At 46.4% G+C, this 13,798-nt stretch overlaps 1 protein-coding gene across 3 annotated transcripts in view; it reads left to right on the forward strand.

The window, feature by feature from the left end:
* Positions 1–13,798, forward strand: part of CACNA1H (calcium voltage-gated channel subunit alpha1 H) — a 375,780-nt gene that overhangs the window by 295,621 nt on the left and 66,361 nt on the right. The window lies entirely within an intron of this gene.

Here is a 13,798-nt window from a genome sequence, read left to right on the forward strand (position 1 = left end):
TTTAAGTCTGAACAAAATGCTTGTTTAACCTGGAGGTAGGCTGTCTGAATTGTGCATTGTTTTGTAACGATTTGTTGGGTCTCTGGACCGTAATAAACATTGTTCCTCAGTCCAGCCACTTACACCCACCAAGCAGGTGACCTGGCTTTTCGCTCAGTGAGCAAACCAAACATTCAGTTCGGATGTCGGTTTTGACCACCGGCGGTTGTTACGGCCTGGATGTTACCCAACGTGTCCAGAATTCCGGGCAACTGTAGAACTCCCTGCCACAAGGTGTGGCTGGAATTGATAGAGACGGTTCGTTCACCTACGATGGGGATAAGGAGCCTCTGGCCCTCTTGATGTTGCTGCACTAGTGGTTTATTTAATTTATTATTAAATTTCTACCCCGCCTCATCAGCACATTTGGTGTTGTTTGCACTGACTGGCAGCAGCTCTCCAGGATTTTTGTTTAATTGTTTTTACTAAAGATTTTCTTGGGTAACAAAACTGCATGCAGCATCTCTGCTTTCGGTTCATAGAGACCTTTCTACAGTTCTACAGTTACATTTGAAGTGAGACACTAATGTTACGGATCGTGCGAGGTTGGGGGAGAAAGAAGGGGGGGTAGTAGACTTCCAATTTTTTACAGTGTTTGTATACCCCTGATGGGCGGGGTATAAATAAATTATTATTATTATTATTATTATTATTATTATTATTATTATTATATTATATTATTATTATTATTATTATTATTATTATTATTATTATTATTATTCAAGGTTTTTGTGTCAGCACCATGTGGGTAGGTTCTCTTTCTATTCATTAATTAGTTTTCATTGCCAGTGAGAAAGATTTGGGGGGCCCAGGAATGGCTGGTCACCTTCAGTTGACGGCAGCGAGTTTTGTTTGTGTGTTTTTCCAAGACAATAATGCACACTCACAATAGAAAGAACTTACAAGCCCCCTCCTCTCAGCAGCCAGGAGCAACATAACTAAACACTTGAGGGACCTGTCAGGAGTGAACATGGACCACTGGTACCCAACCGTTTTTCTAGCCTTACTAGAAAAACTAACCAACCAATTGAAACTAGCACAGGACAAACAAAAGAAGGCACCTTCACCCCGGTGTGGCTCCCCCTTATTACATACATTACATAACACCATTCTTGAAAGACCTACATTGGTTCCCAGTACGTTTCCAAGCACAATTCAAAGTGTTGGTGCTGACCTTGAAAGCCCTAAATGGCCTCGGTCCAATATACTTGAAGGAGTGTCTCCACCCCCATCATTCAGCCCGGACACTGAGGTCCTTCTCTGAGGGCCTTCTGGCAGTTCCCTCACTGCGAGAAGTGAAGTTACAGGGAACCAGGCAGAGGGCCTTGTCGGTGGTGGCTTCCACCCTGTGGAACGCCCTCCCATCAGATGTCAAAGAAATTAGCAACTATCTGACGTTTAGAAGACATCTGAAGGCAGCCCTGTTTAGAGAAGTTTTTAATGACTGATGTTTTACCATGTTTTTAATCTCTTGTTGGAAGCCTCTCAGAGTGGCTGGGGAAATCCAGCCAGATGGGCAGGGTATAAATAAATTATTATTATTATTATTATTATTATTATTATTATTATTATTATTATTATTTACAGCCCAACAAAACAACAACAAAGCCCTCCGACAGCATATGAATCAATATGGCTAATTTGACCTAGCAACCCCTTCCCCTCTCACACAACGGCTCTCCAGGATTTGAGATCGGGTTCCCTCCATGGGATGGCAGTGGCTGTTCTTAATGCGAAAGCAGGTTCTCTTTACTACTGAGCTACAACCCTTCCCTAAGAAAGTTCCTAGCCTTCATTGTTCTGAATACAGAAGAGTGGTTTAAATACAGTGGTGCCCCGCAAGACGAACACCTCGCAAGATGGAAAACCCGCTAGACGAAAGGGTTTTCCGTTTTGGAGGCGCTTCGCAAAACGAATTTCCCTATGGGCTTGCTTCGCAAGACGAAAATGTCTTGTGAGTTCCTGCGGGTTTTTTCCTCCCCCCCCCTTTTTCTAAGCCGCTAAGCCGCTTATCAGCTGATCCGCTAAGCCGATAAGCCACTAAAAGCCGCTAATAGCGCTAATCCGCTAAGCCGTCAATAGGCTTGCTTCGCAAGACGAAAAAACCGCTAGACGAAGAGAATCGCAGAACGGATTCTTTTCATCTTGCGAAGCACCACTGTAATATATATATATAGTGGTACCTCGGGTTACATACGCTTCAGGTTACATACGCTTCAGATTACAGACTCTGCTAACCCAGAAATAGTACCTTGGGTTAAGAACTTTGCTTCAGGATGAGAACAGAAATTGGGCTCCGGCGGCGCGGCGGCAGCGGGAGGCCCCATTAGCTAAAGTGGTGCTTCAGGTTAAGAATAGTTTCAGGTTAAGAATAGACCTCCAGAACGAATTAAGTGCTTAACCCAAGGTACCACTGTATACCAAGTCAGGCTGTTGCTCCATCTAGATCCAGTGTGGTGTAGTGGTTAAGAGCGGTAGTCTCGTATTCTGGGGAACCGGGTTCGCTTCCCCGCTCCTCCACATGCAGCTGCTGGGTGACCTTGGGCCAGTCACACTTCTCTGAAGTCTCTCAGCCCCACTCACCCCACAGAGTGTTTGTTGTGGGGGAGGAAGGGAAAGGAGAATGTTGGCCACTTTGAGACTCCTTAAAGGGAGTGAAAGGCGGGATATCAAATCCAAACTCTTCTTCTTCTTCTACCGTAATTCAGAACTCTCTACAGAGTTATCCTGGATTTCAGACAGAGGGTATCTCACAGCCCTATCCACAAATGCTGGGAACTGAGCATGGCACCTTCTGCATGCCAAGCATGCAATCTGCTCCGATCTGCTTTGACATCCAGCCACACCCCTGTCCACATCCCCCCAGGACTAATCCATGGCGACATTTGGGTTTTAAGTGAGAGTTACATCCCCATTTCAGCCTCAGAATTATAACCATCTCAATATCATATTTTATCATGGAGCTTTTATGAAGCCATTAGCTTATGGAAATGATGTTGAGCCTTACCTAAACCCAGCCCGCTTGAGCTAAGAATAATGACTTAGAAGAAGGGCTTTAATCACATCGGGGGGAGAGGAGAGAGATATTACTTTTCCATGTTCCTTAAGAACAGAGCGGCCATTTACCATTTTAGAATACTCAATCGGCATTAGCCGCGCAAAGATTCAAGTGCAGAATGAGAAATGAGTCCTCAAGAGATGGGAGGGGAGAGGGCGGACGAAGGATGGATGAATGTTTTCGGGATGTTTCTTTCTCAGACAATCGGTTCCATTTTCACCTGCAGATGGGAAATGGAAATACAATGGTACCTTGGTTCCCAAGCTTAATCCGTTCCAGAAGTCCGTTCCAAAACCAAAGCGTTCCCAAACCAAGGCGTGCTTTTCCATAGAAAGTAATGCAAAATGGATTAATCCGTTCCAGACTTTTAAAAATGACCCCTAAAACAGCAATTTAACATGAATTTTACTATCCAACGAGACCATTGACCCATAAAATGAAAGCAATAAACAATGCAGTCGCACAATCAATCAATCAGTAGCTGAACTGGGTTCCACACAGTCACAAAAACAAAACAAAAAAGCCGCAAAAACAAAAATGCAAAATTAATAGCAAAACCAGACAGACCTCAGTGTAATGCTGAAAACGGAAGTGTAACACTCAAAACAGAGCATGTTCGGCTTCTGAAAAACGTTCGTAAAGCAGAACACTTACTTCCAGGTTTGCAGTGTTTGGGTTCCAAGTTGTTTGAGTACCAAGGCGTTTGAGAACCAAGATACCACTACAGAGCAGATTCCCTTAAGTGTGGAGGATATTTGAGAGAGGGCCTTATCAGGGCTGAGTCTGAGGGGTGCCAGGAATTAGGAGCTCTGGACAAGTAAGTCAGAACTTTAGGGCAAAGGGCAAGTCAAGACAAAAGGATGGTAAAAAAGGTAAAGGACCCCTGGATGGTTAAGTCCAGTCAAAGGCAACTATGGGGTTGCAACGCTCATCTCACTTCAGGCCGAGGGAGCTGGTGTTTGTCTGCAGGTATGTGGTCATGTGGCCAGCATGACTAAACCACTTCTGGTGCAACAGGACACAATGACGAGTGCTAGAATGAACAAAAATGCTGTTTACCTTCCCTCTGCAGTGGTAACTATTTATCTACTTGCCCTGGCATGCTTTCAAACTGCTAGGTTGGCAGGAGCTGGGACAGAGCAATGGGAGCTCACCTCGTCATGGGGATTCGAACCGCTGACCTTCCAATCAGTGGGCCCCAGAGGCTCAGTGGTTTAGACCACAGCGCCACCCGCTCCCCACACTAAAGGATGGGCTAAGGTGGCTGGGTAAACTAAAAGGCATGACAGAAGAGCAAGTCAAAGCCAGAATCTTAGCCGAAAGTTTGCCCTGAATGGGGAGCTGTCCACAGATACAGGACAGGCTTTGATATTGTGTCCATCTCAAGACTACTCAACTTCACAAGCTGGCACTGTCAAAATACCCCTGTATCTGTGGTGTGTGGGTGTGGGTGTGTGTGCAAGGCCAGATTTTGTGCCAGGTAACCCTGCTATCTGAAGCACTGGGTTCAAGGGGATGCGAGGTTCTTGATGCACTTTTCTTTTTTTACCCCAATAAATTTTTATTAATTTTTGCACAAATATCTCCAAACAATTTCACAAATTGCATATTTTTGTCTTTTGGACTTCCCTCAGCTTCTCTGACAATCATCCATGTTTAAATTTTTAACTACGCATTCCCAAAATTTAGTATCGCCTTTTAAAATACCTTTTCAAACATATTTACATTCTTGCAATATTCCTTATATTTTCACAAAGCTTTGTGATGCACCTTTCAGGAGTTTTCCCCTCCACAGCTGAAACAAACAGTGCTAGACGCCGTTCATTTATTCATGGCATGAATTAATTCAGAGTTACCGATCCCAGTGCACAAGTTAATCAGCTTAGACCGCAGAGGCAAAGCATGCATGCAAATCGTACACCGGAGCCTTCGGAAGCTAGCTGCCTTATACAGAGTCAGACCGCTGGGCTCCTTTAAACTGGCGGCGCCCAGGGCAGAAGCTGGAAATCTTCTGAACTGCAAACCTGGGAGCTGAGAGCTGATCCTTCAAAACATCTGGAAGTCTACAAAAGGGAAAGGGTGTGGCTCAAGGAGTAACCTGTGACCAGCTTGAAACGTCCTCCTTTGCCAACCAGGCCGTAGTACAACTTGGTAAATTCGGACTCTGGATTTAATCCTCATATGGGCGGGGGGGGGGGGCGACTTTAGATAGCCAAGTGGCAACATGATGCTTCAGTTGTGATGCAAATTCTCCTTTGCCATTCCATGTTTTGCAGCTGCTTCCACATTCCTAGTATGCTCAAGGGAAAAACATTATTAATATTATTATTATTATTAATAATAATAATAATTTATACCCTGCCTGGTGTGCTTTTGAATTACTAGGTTGGCAGGAGCTGGGACCGAGCAACAGGAGCTCACCCCATCGTGAGGATTCGAACTGCCAACCTTCTGATCGGCAAGCCCAAGAGGCTCAGTGGTTTAGACCACACCAGTCAAAGCTCTGCCAAGTGCTTTTACTTTTAGCCAAAATAACATCTGAGGCCGAAAACCCTGGCCTATCCCCAATACTATCAGATTCTCTGCATTGTCCTCTGTCTCCTTTTGCCATTGTCGGGCAATAATTGCCGCCGCTCTGAAGGAATTGATGGCGGTGGCAGCTGCTGCTGCTGTCTGCCTGCGTGAGGGAGAAAGCCTCAATTAGAGCTCCTTTGAAGAGGGGGGGGTTTTGCTTGAGGGAATCCCGCGCGTTTAGCTCCGGCTGATTGAATTAAAAATGGCAGAACGGTTTGCTGGCGAGGGGCTTCGTTAAGTTTAGCTCAGATCACGCTGGCTAATTGACTTAAACTGCTGCGACCAGGCACTCTGCTCCTTTACGGCGGGCAGGAATGCCTCTACGTCATCGCTTGGTGGCCCTTTACTCCAAATTTCATTTGGGATTACGCCGCTGGAGTCTTTTCCCTTAGGGATGGCTTCCCTCTTTGGTGACCGGTCTCCCAGTGGCAACCTCGTAGCGAATTTAAACACATGTTTGACGAGGACATCCTTCTACATCCACACAGCTATAGCGAACGCTAGTTGCCACCAGGGACGGGGCAAGAAAAAACTCCTAATATCACCTTTAAAAGCAAACCTACCATTAGTCAATGGAATCAATCTGTATTATTAGTGAGAGGAACATTGCTTTTATTAATGTTCAGCTCAAGAGTCCTTAGAAGCCAAAGCAAAAAATCCTGGAAATTTTATTTCAGCATTTTGAAGCGGATTTGAATGCTTTGAGTTCTATCGATGCTCACGCTTCCTGTTTAGTCTTCTCAGTTTTGCTAACCCGATAACCTAAAATCAAAAAAGGGAAAGGGGGGAGTTCCAAAAACATTATTTAGGTGTTGCCCCAGCCACTCTGGGCAGCTTCCAACAAGTTAAAACCCAGTAAGACCTCAAACATTAAAAACCTCCCTCAACAGGGCTGCCTTCAGGTGTCTTCTAAAAGTCAGATAGTTGTTTATTTCCTTGACATCTGATGGGAGGGCATTCCACAGGGCAGGCACCACCACTGAGAAGGCCCTCTGCCTGGTTCCCTGTACCTCACATCTTGCAGGGAGGGAACCGCCAGAAGGCCCTTGAAGCTGGACCTCAGTGACCAGGCTGAACGATGGGGGTGGAGATGCTCCTTCAGGTCTACAGGGCCAAGGCCATTTAGGGCTTGAAAGATCAGCACTAATACTTTGAATTGTGCTTGGAAACATACTGGGAGCCAATGTAGGTCTTTCAGGACCGGTGTTATGTGGTCTCGGCGGCCACTTCCAGCCACTAGTCTAGCTGCCGCATTCTGGATTAGTTGTAGTTTCCAGGTCACCTTCAAAGGCAGCCCCATGTAGAGCGCATTGCAGTAGTCCAAGTGAGAGATAACCAGAACATGCACCACTCTGGCAAGACAGTCTGTGGGCAGGTTATTAGAATTCCTGCTCCGTGATTGCAGTCACGGGATTGTTGTCTTTCACATGACGATATATGTTTTGACTCCACAGAGTGGGAAGTGACGGAGACAGGATGTTTGTGTTACTGTGTTCCGTGAAGTGGGACTATTGTCCTTTGTTCTTTTGCTCTTTGCTGTCTGATGCTAGAGAGAGAGGGAGCCATGTTGCAGAGCTCCGTGTATGTTTATATGTAAATAAAGTAGATTAGCCAACATGCTGAGTTGCTGAGGTCTGTCACGCATGATGCGCAAACTCTGTGGATCCCTAAGTGCGTCGGTGTCGGTTGGCATCGGTCGCTGTGATGTTCAGGCAGAAGAAAGCTTTTGAAGCTCCCGAACGATTGACCAGGAGGAAGAGAACATGCCAGTCGGGCACGTGTCTCTATCAGGGTCCTACTCAAGCGTAGGCTGAACTCCTGACACAGGTAGGGTCTCAGCCTGCATACCAGATGGAGCTGGTAGACAGCTGCCCTGGATGCAGAAGGCTGCAAGCAGGACCTGAGTCAAAGAGCAACTGATACTCAGAAGCACTACTGACAGTGGAAGGAGAAATCCCCACCATGGCTAGTAGCCATTAAGCTGAGTTTAAATCCATTTTGAATTAATGTCCAGCTCTTTGCCAGAGTGTCTTCTGAGCCAGTGCTGGAGCTTATGCTGAAATCTGGTCCTCAGCTGTGTTCACATCAGAGATGGGTGGGGGCAGAGGTTGGATATACAAACATATATTTGGGAAAGCAGCCCAGATTTTCTGGGAAGAGGGTGGCCCTAGCTGTCACTCATAGCTTCCATTTGCATTTCTACAATGGCTGGCTTTTCCTAAATAATAATAATATATATATAAAAAATTGGACAGTTCTGCCATACCAGCAGCTGTGTATTGTCTCCAGTCACCCGCCTGTTCTCTGGCACATCAGTTTTGGCACCAAACTCTTTGACTGGGATTGATGGACACATCTAAGAAAGGGCTGGCTGCCAGGCAGGCACTGGACTGGTCAATTGCATCTGAGCATCCAGGAGGGCGACGACGAGAGGGCAGCGTAGGGTCTTAAAATGTGAATTTAGCCTCCATCAGCAGCATGGGTAGAACAAAGAATCACGCTGGACATTTGGCATTGGCCAAATGGGTTGGTGTCCAAATTTTATTCGAGGGTGGGGAGGGAGAAAGATGGCTGAAGAACCTGGGGGAACATAGATGGAGGCATTTCTTATCAGGGTTTCTGGCCAATGGCTCCTTAGTTAGCAGGTAGCCCAAAATGGCTGGTTGACATTTCCATAGTGGGTTGCACCGGTCACTGTTCCTCATTGTGTGAAAAGCATGCAGTGATGCACACTTTCCCCTAATAGGATGCCCAGTGCAGGATTTATGTACAGTGGTGCCCCGCAAGACGAATGCCTCGCAAGACAAAAAACTCTCTAGACAAAAGGGTTTTCCGTTTTTCGAGGTGCTTCGCAAGACGAATTTCCCTATGGGCTTGCTTCGCAAGACGAAAACGTCTTGCGAGTTTGCTTCCTTTTTCTTAAAGCCGTTAATACCCGGGGAATCCGCGCTCCGCAAGATGAAAAAATCGCAAGACGAAGCAACTCGCGGAACAAATTAATTTCGTCTTGCGAGGCACCACTGTATAAGCTAAACAAGCTATAGCTTAGGGCCCCACTCTCTTGGGGGCCCCCAAAAAAATTAAAGAAAAAAACCTGGATGTAAATTTCCAAAATATAAGATAAAAAAACAAATAAAATAAAACCTACATACAGCAACAGTGTTTTGTGTTGTATAGGCTCCTGTGATAAGCCATGAAGCTCATGACTGAGAGCAAACTCACACAGCTGTCTGTCTGTCATCTTCCGGGACTGGCCAATGTGTTGCCATCCAGATGTTGCTGCATTGCAACTCCTGTCGTTCCTGATCGTCAGTCTTGTATCCTGCAACATCTGGGTGACCACTACAGTGGTACCTCGGGTTACATACACTTCAGGTTACATACGCATCAGATTACACACTCCGCTAACCCAGAAATAGTGCTTCAGGTTAAGAACTTTGCTTCAGGATAAGAACAGAAATCGTGCTTCGGCGGCGCGGCGGCAGCAGGAGGCCCCATTAGCTAAAGTGGTGCTTCAGGTTAAGAACAGTTTCAGGTTAAGAACGGACCTCCGGAACTAATTAAATACTTAACCCGAGGTACCACTGTAGTTCCCTAACCCCGACATCAGACATGCTAACTCAGAACCTGAGCTTCTATCTCCTACCCCACTTTTTAGAGGAGGCAAAGAGAAAGAATTGCGATGCATTAATTTCATTCAGCAAAATAACGTATTGCGTAAGATGAAGGACTCTCTTCCAGATCCTCCAATTTCCTGTCTGTGTTAATGGTGTGCATATACAAAGCTGGGAATTGGCGGCCTTGCATGAGGTTATCCATAAATATGTAATTATAGACCCAGAAAGAAAGGGGAAAGGGGGATGTGCTTTGTTGCTGGCGGCTAATGGCTCCTATTGGAGCTGTTACAGGCTGTGATTTAAATGTACATAAAAGTTTTTTCCCCTAAAAAAACCCCCTGAATTATTCATTTGGTAGCACAAAAGATTTCCAGGGAAAAAAGTGCCAAAGCCATCTGTTCTCCCTCTTCCTTTAGCTTCATTCAGAAGGAAGATTGAACAAGTTGAATCTAGAGGCAGTTCTGCCTGTATATTCTGTGTGCTCCCTCCCTTGAATCTAAATTTCATAACCAGGGTGAGGGGTCTGAAACTGATCGGTGGCAACAAAGCAGATTTTGGTTGAACGGGATTATTATTCGTTATTATTTTTCATTTCATTTCTACAGCGCCGTATATTTTTAAGGGGGGGGGTATCAAAGCTGTTTACAACCCACATTAAAACATCAAATGAAACAAGCCAGAAGAAAACGTTACTGGAGGAAGTGAAATTATAAAGTACAAGTTCGAAGCAACGTAATTAACAGGAAACTCAAATATTATCTTAAAAGATTTCAAAATAAAAGGTTGCAAAAGAGGTCAAGTACAGATTGTACATACAGTGTTGCCTCGCAAGACGAAAAGAATCTATTCCGTGAGGCTCTTTGTATAGCGGTTTTTTCATCTTGCGAAGCAAGCCCATTGACAGCTTAGCGGATTAGCGCTATTAGCGGTTTAGCGGCTTTTAGCGGATCAGCTGATAAGCGGCTTAGCGGCTTAGGAAAAGGGGGGAGGGGGGAAACCCGCAGGAACTCGCAAGACATTTCGTCTTGCGAAGCAAGCCCATAGGGAAATTCGTTTTGCGAAGCGCCTCCAAAACGGAAAACCCTTTCGTCTAGCGGGTTTTCCATCTTGCGAGGCATTCGTCTTGCGGGGCACCACTGTAGGAAAGTTGACCCCCCCCCCCAAAAAAAATCAGCCACTGGCTGATTCCCTCCCCACCCCACCCCCGCTGCCTCCCAGCTCCCCTCCTTCCTTCTGCCCATCATAATGTTGGGATATTCCGTTCCACCTTAAGGAACAGGCATGATTGTTGTGTGTCACATGTCTGTTTACACTCCAGCACAGCTTGCTGGGAACTTCTGTTTGTGTATAGCTTTTCCTTATGCTGTCTTGATTTGGACACGAAAGGGATCAGACATGTTTCCTTTTGTCCTGCTGTTTGCTGAATAACCTGCTTGTAAATACGCTTACACTACCTCTCCTGCCCATAGCTGTCAAGCGTCCCTTATTTGGCGGGACAGTCCCTTATCCCAGCGCCATGTCCCGCTGCTATCCCTTATTGATGATGTCCCTTAAATTTCCCAGGTTTCAAAGGAAGCAGCTCCTCTCCCTCCCTCCCTGCCAGCCAGGGAGGAGGGAGGCTCCAACTGTGTTGCTTGGCTGCGTTGCTCACCCAATAAGAAGTCTAAGAATGACTGGGTGGTGGAGCTTGCATGCCTTGTCCTGATCAAATTGGCTGTGTTGCCTGGGGACTCGCCTTTGCTCAGCGCTTCCCAGCGGAGAGATGAAAGTGGTTTTCCTTGAGGCTTGAGGCTTCGTTTGGCTGCTGGCTGGGCTTTCTACCTCTGGCTTGGAGCGGCTCAGAAGTTGAACATACCTGTGCTTGGAAAATCCCTTATTTTGGCTGCTGATCCCTTATTTTCGAGGCTGCTGGTCCCTTATTTTCAAATCTGTAAGTTGACAGCTATGCTCCTGCCACTTCTGTTTGTGCGTTATCTCTGCTGAGATGCTCCAGCTTTTGAAGCTGTGGGTCGCAGATGCTGCAACAAGGACTGGCACACCGGCCAGTGGGCTGCAGCCAGCTGGAGGCCTGCCAATTGCCCCTGATTCCTTGGTTGCTTGCCAACACATAAAACATAAGATGAGCTTCCTGGATCAGGCCAATGGCCCATCTAGTCCAGCATCCTGTTCTTACAGGAGCCAGCCAAATGCTTGTGGGGAACCTGCTTCTTCTTTGGCGATCCCTCGTAGCCGAGTAAGATTGTCTTCCATAAACACAGTTTTAACAATGAGTCCATAGGTGGCTGTGGAGGCCAGTTCTGGATCCACACGTCCTTCCACAGTGGGGACATTGGTTTCCTGGCGGGAGTTGATCACGGTGTGGATTTGCCAAGCGTGCCTTCGTCCTAGCACGTTTCTCCCTTGCGTCCTGGGTTCAAGTGTCTTCAAAGCCCATGACACCTTTGGTCAAGGCTGTTGCGTGTCGAGGTCCTCCAATCCACCCCCAAATAATTCACACTTCACACATAATTTTTATTTAAGGTTTTTGGCATAATTTTGGCCACAACTTTATTAAAATACATAAATATGAATGGTTGCTTAGGCATTGGTTATGACTATCTGTCCCCATGCCTATGGACAGAACTGACTTCCAGCAAAAGCCAGTAAGGGAAAACAATATTGGGGAGAGCATGGAGCCGGGCACCAGACCCTCATCCCCCCCCATGCTCCCTGGGGCTTGTACAGCCCTAAGCCCCCTTCAGGGGTATGGACGAAAGAATTGCAAGCCCCTGGATTCCTTTAACAGAATTCCCTTTCCGCAGCAGCATTGGAGGGGCAGGCACAGCCAACGCATACCCCTCCACCAACCAATTTTTTAACCAATGCCTAACCGCAACCTTAAGGGACGCGGGTGGTGCTGTGGGTTAAACCACAGAGCCTAGGACTTGCCGATCAGAAGGTCGGCGGTTCGAATCCCCACGACGGACGGGGTGAGCTCCTGTTGCTCGGTCCCTGTTCCTGCCAACCTAGCAGTTCAAAAGCACATCAAAGTGCAAGTAGATAAATAGGTACCACTCTGGCGGGAAGGTAAACGGCGTTTCTGTGCGCTGCTCTGGTTCGCCAGAAGCGGCTTAGTCATGCTGGCCACATGACCCGCAAGCTGTATGCCGGCTCCCACGGCCAGTAAAGCGAGATGAGCGCCGCAACCCCAGAGTCGGCCACAACTGGACGTAACGGTCAGGGGTCCCTTTACCTTTAACCACAACCTTACAAGCTGTGACCATTTGCTATGCAGTAGGCAAAAACCAAATGGCACCAGCCAATCAGCCAAATGGACAAAACTCCTACCAGGCTCCTGCCCCAAAAGCAGGCGACTACATGACAGGCATAGCAAGGTCAACCAAGATTCCAAAAATTAGGGAGGGTGGGCGGGTGATCCGGTGCACACAGCAAAGTACCCAATCAGAGCTGTGTGACTTCAATTTATAACCTTTGGTCCAACCCCCAAAATGGCAACACCAAAATTTTCCCAACAACCCAACCGCCCAATCACGGGTCATCCAAACTAACCTGCCCAGCAACAGAGGGGTGGTCTTCCAGACCCCACCGCAACACGTGCTCTCTATGAATGAGAACACGCTTTCTCCAAGCAGGATCTGAACTCAAGACTCCCCTCCTGTGACTTCCAGCAACTGGTTTTCAGACGTATTGCTCCCTCCAACAATGGAGGTATTGCAGAGCCCCAATGGGCCTTCTCACCCATGAATGAATGAATGAATGAATGAATGAATGAATTTTATTATTACGGTCACAGACCAGTTCCGGCTCACTTACAATATCAGAAAAATCATAAAACACAACAGGAACACATTGAATTGCAATTTGGTTTAACAGAGGCAATTCAGCAGTTAAAAAACAGCAGTTAAAAAAATATACATTAAATCTTGATCACTAAAATATAACCTAAAGTTGTCATTTAAAACCTTAATCATTTTGGTAGTACTGCTTGTCCGCTGAGTTTTATGGCAGTCGCACAGAATTTGGCCACCCTTAGCGTGATCTCTAGATCCTTGTCCTCTACCAGGAGTTTTAGACATTGGAGTTCGGACCCATTTGGAGATTTTTGTATAACAGGATTGCTAAATACCAAGGGTATATCCCCGTAGAAACGGCAGCGTAACAAGACATGAGAGACAGTTTCTACCTCCATCAAGCTGCCAGGGCAGATTTGTTCCACGTATGGTTTACCCTCGAATCTGCCCTGCAATAAGGCAGATGGCAGCACATTGAATCTAGCGAGGGTAAATGACCGTCTGTATTTGGGTATTTGTAATTTTGATGAATAATTTGCTGGGGTAAATCCTCTCCCGTTACATCCATGAATTTGTCTAATCGTCTTTTAAAGTCCTTGAGCCCTTTGATGTTGTTTTTGTTATTACAGCATTTTTATTTCCGATGTCTAGTAGTTTGGTGTGTCATCCACTGTTCAGGTTCACCAGCTCTGATAAGGTTTAGGAGAAATGAGTGTCCA

The sequence above is a fragment of the Podarcis erhardii genome (assembly GCF_964252035.2).
Source record: "Podarcis erhardii genome assembly, chromosome: 14".
In the NCBI taxonomy this organism is placed as follows: domain Eukaryota; kingdom Metazoa; phylum Chordata; class Lepidosauria; order Squamata; family Lacertidae; genus Podarcis; species Podarcis erhardii.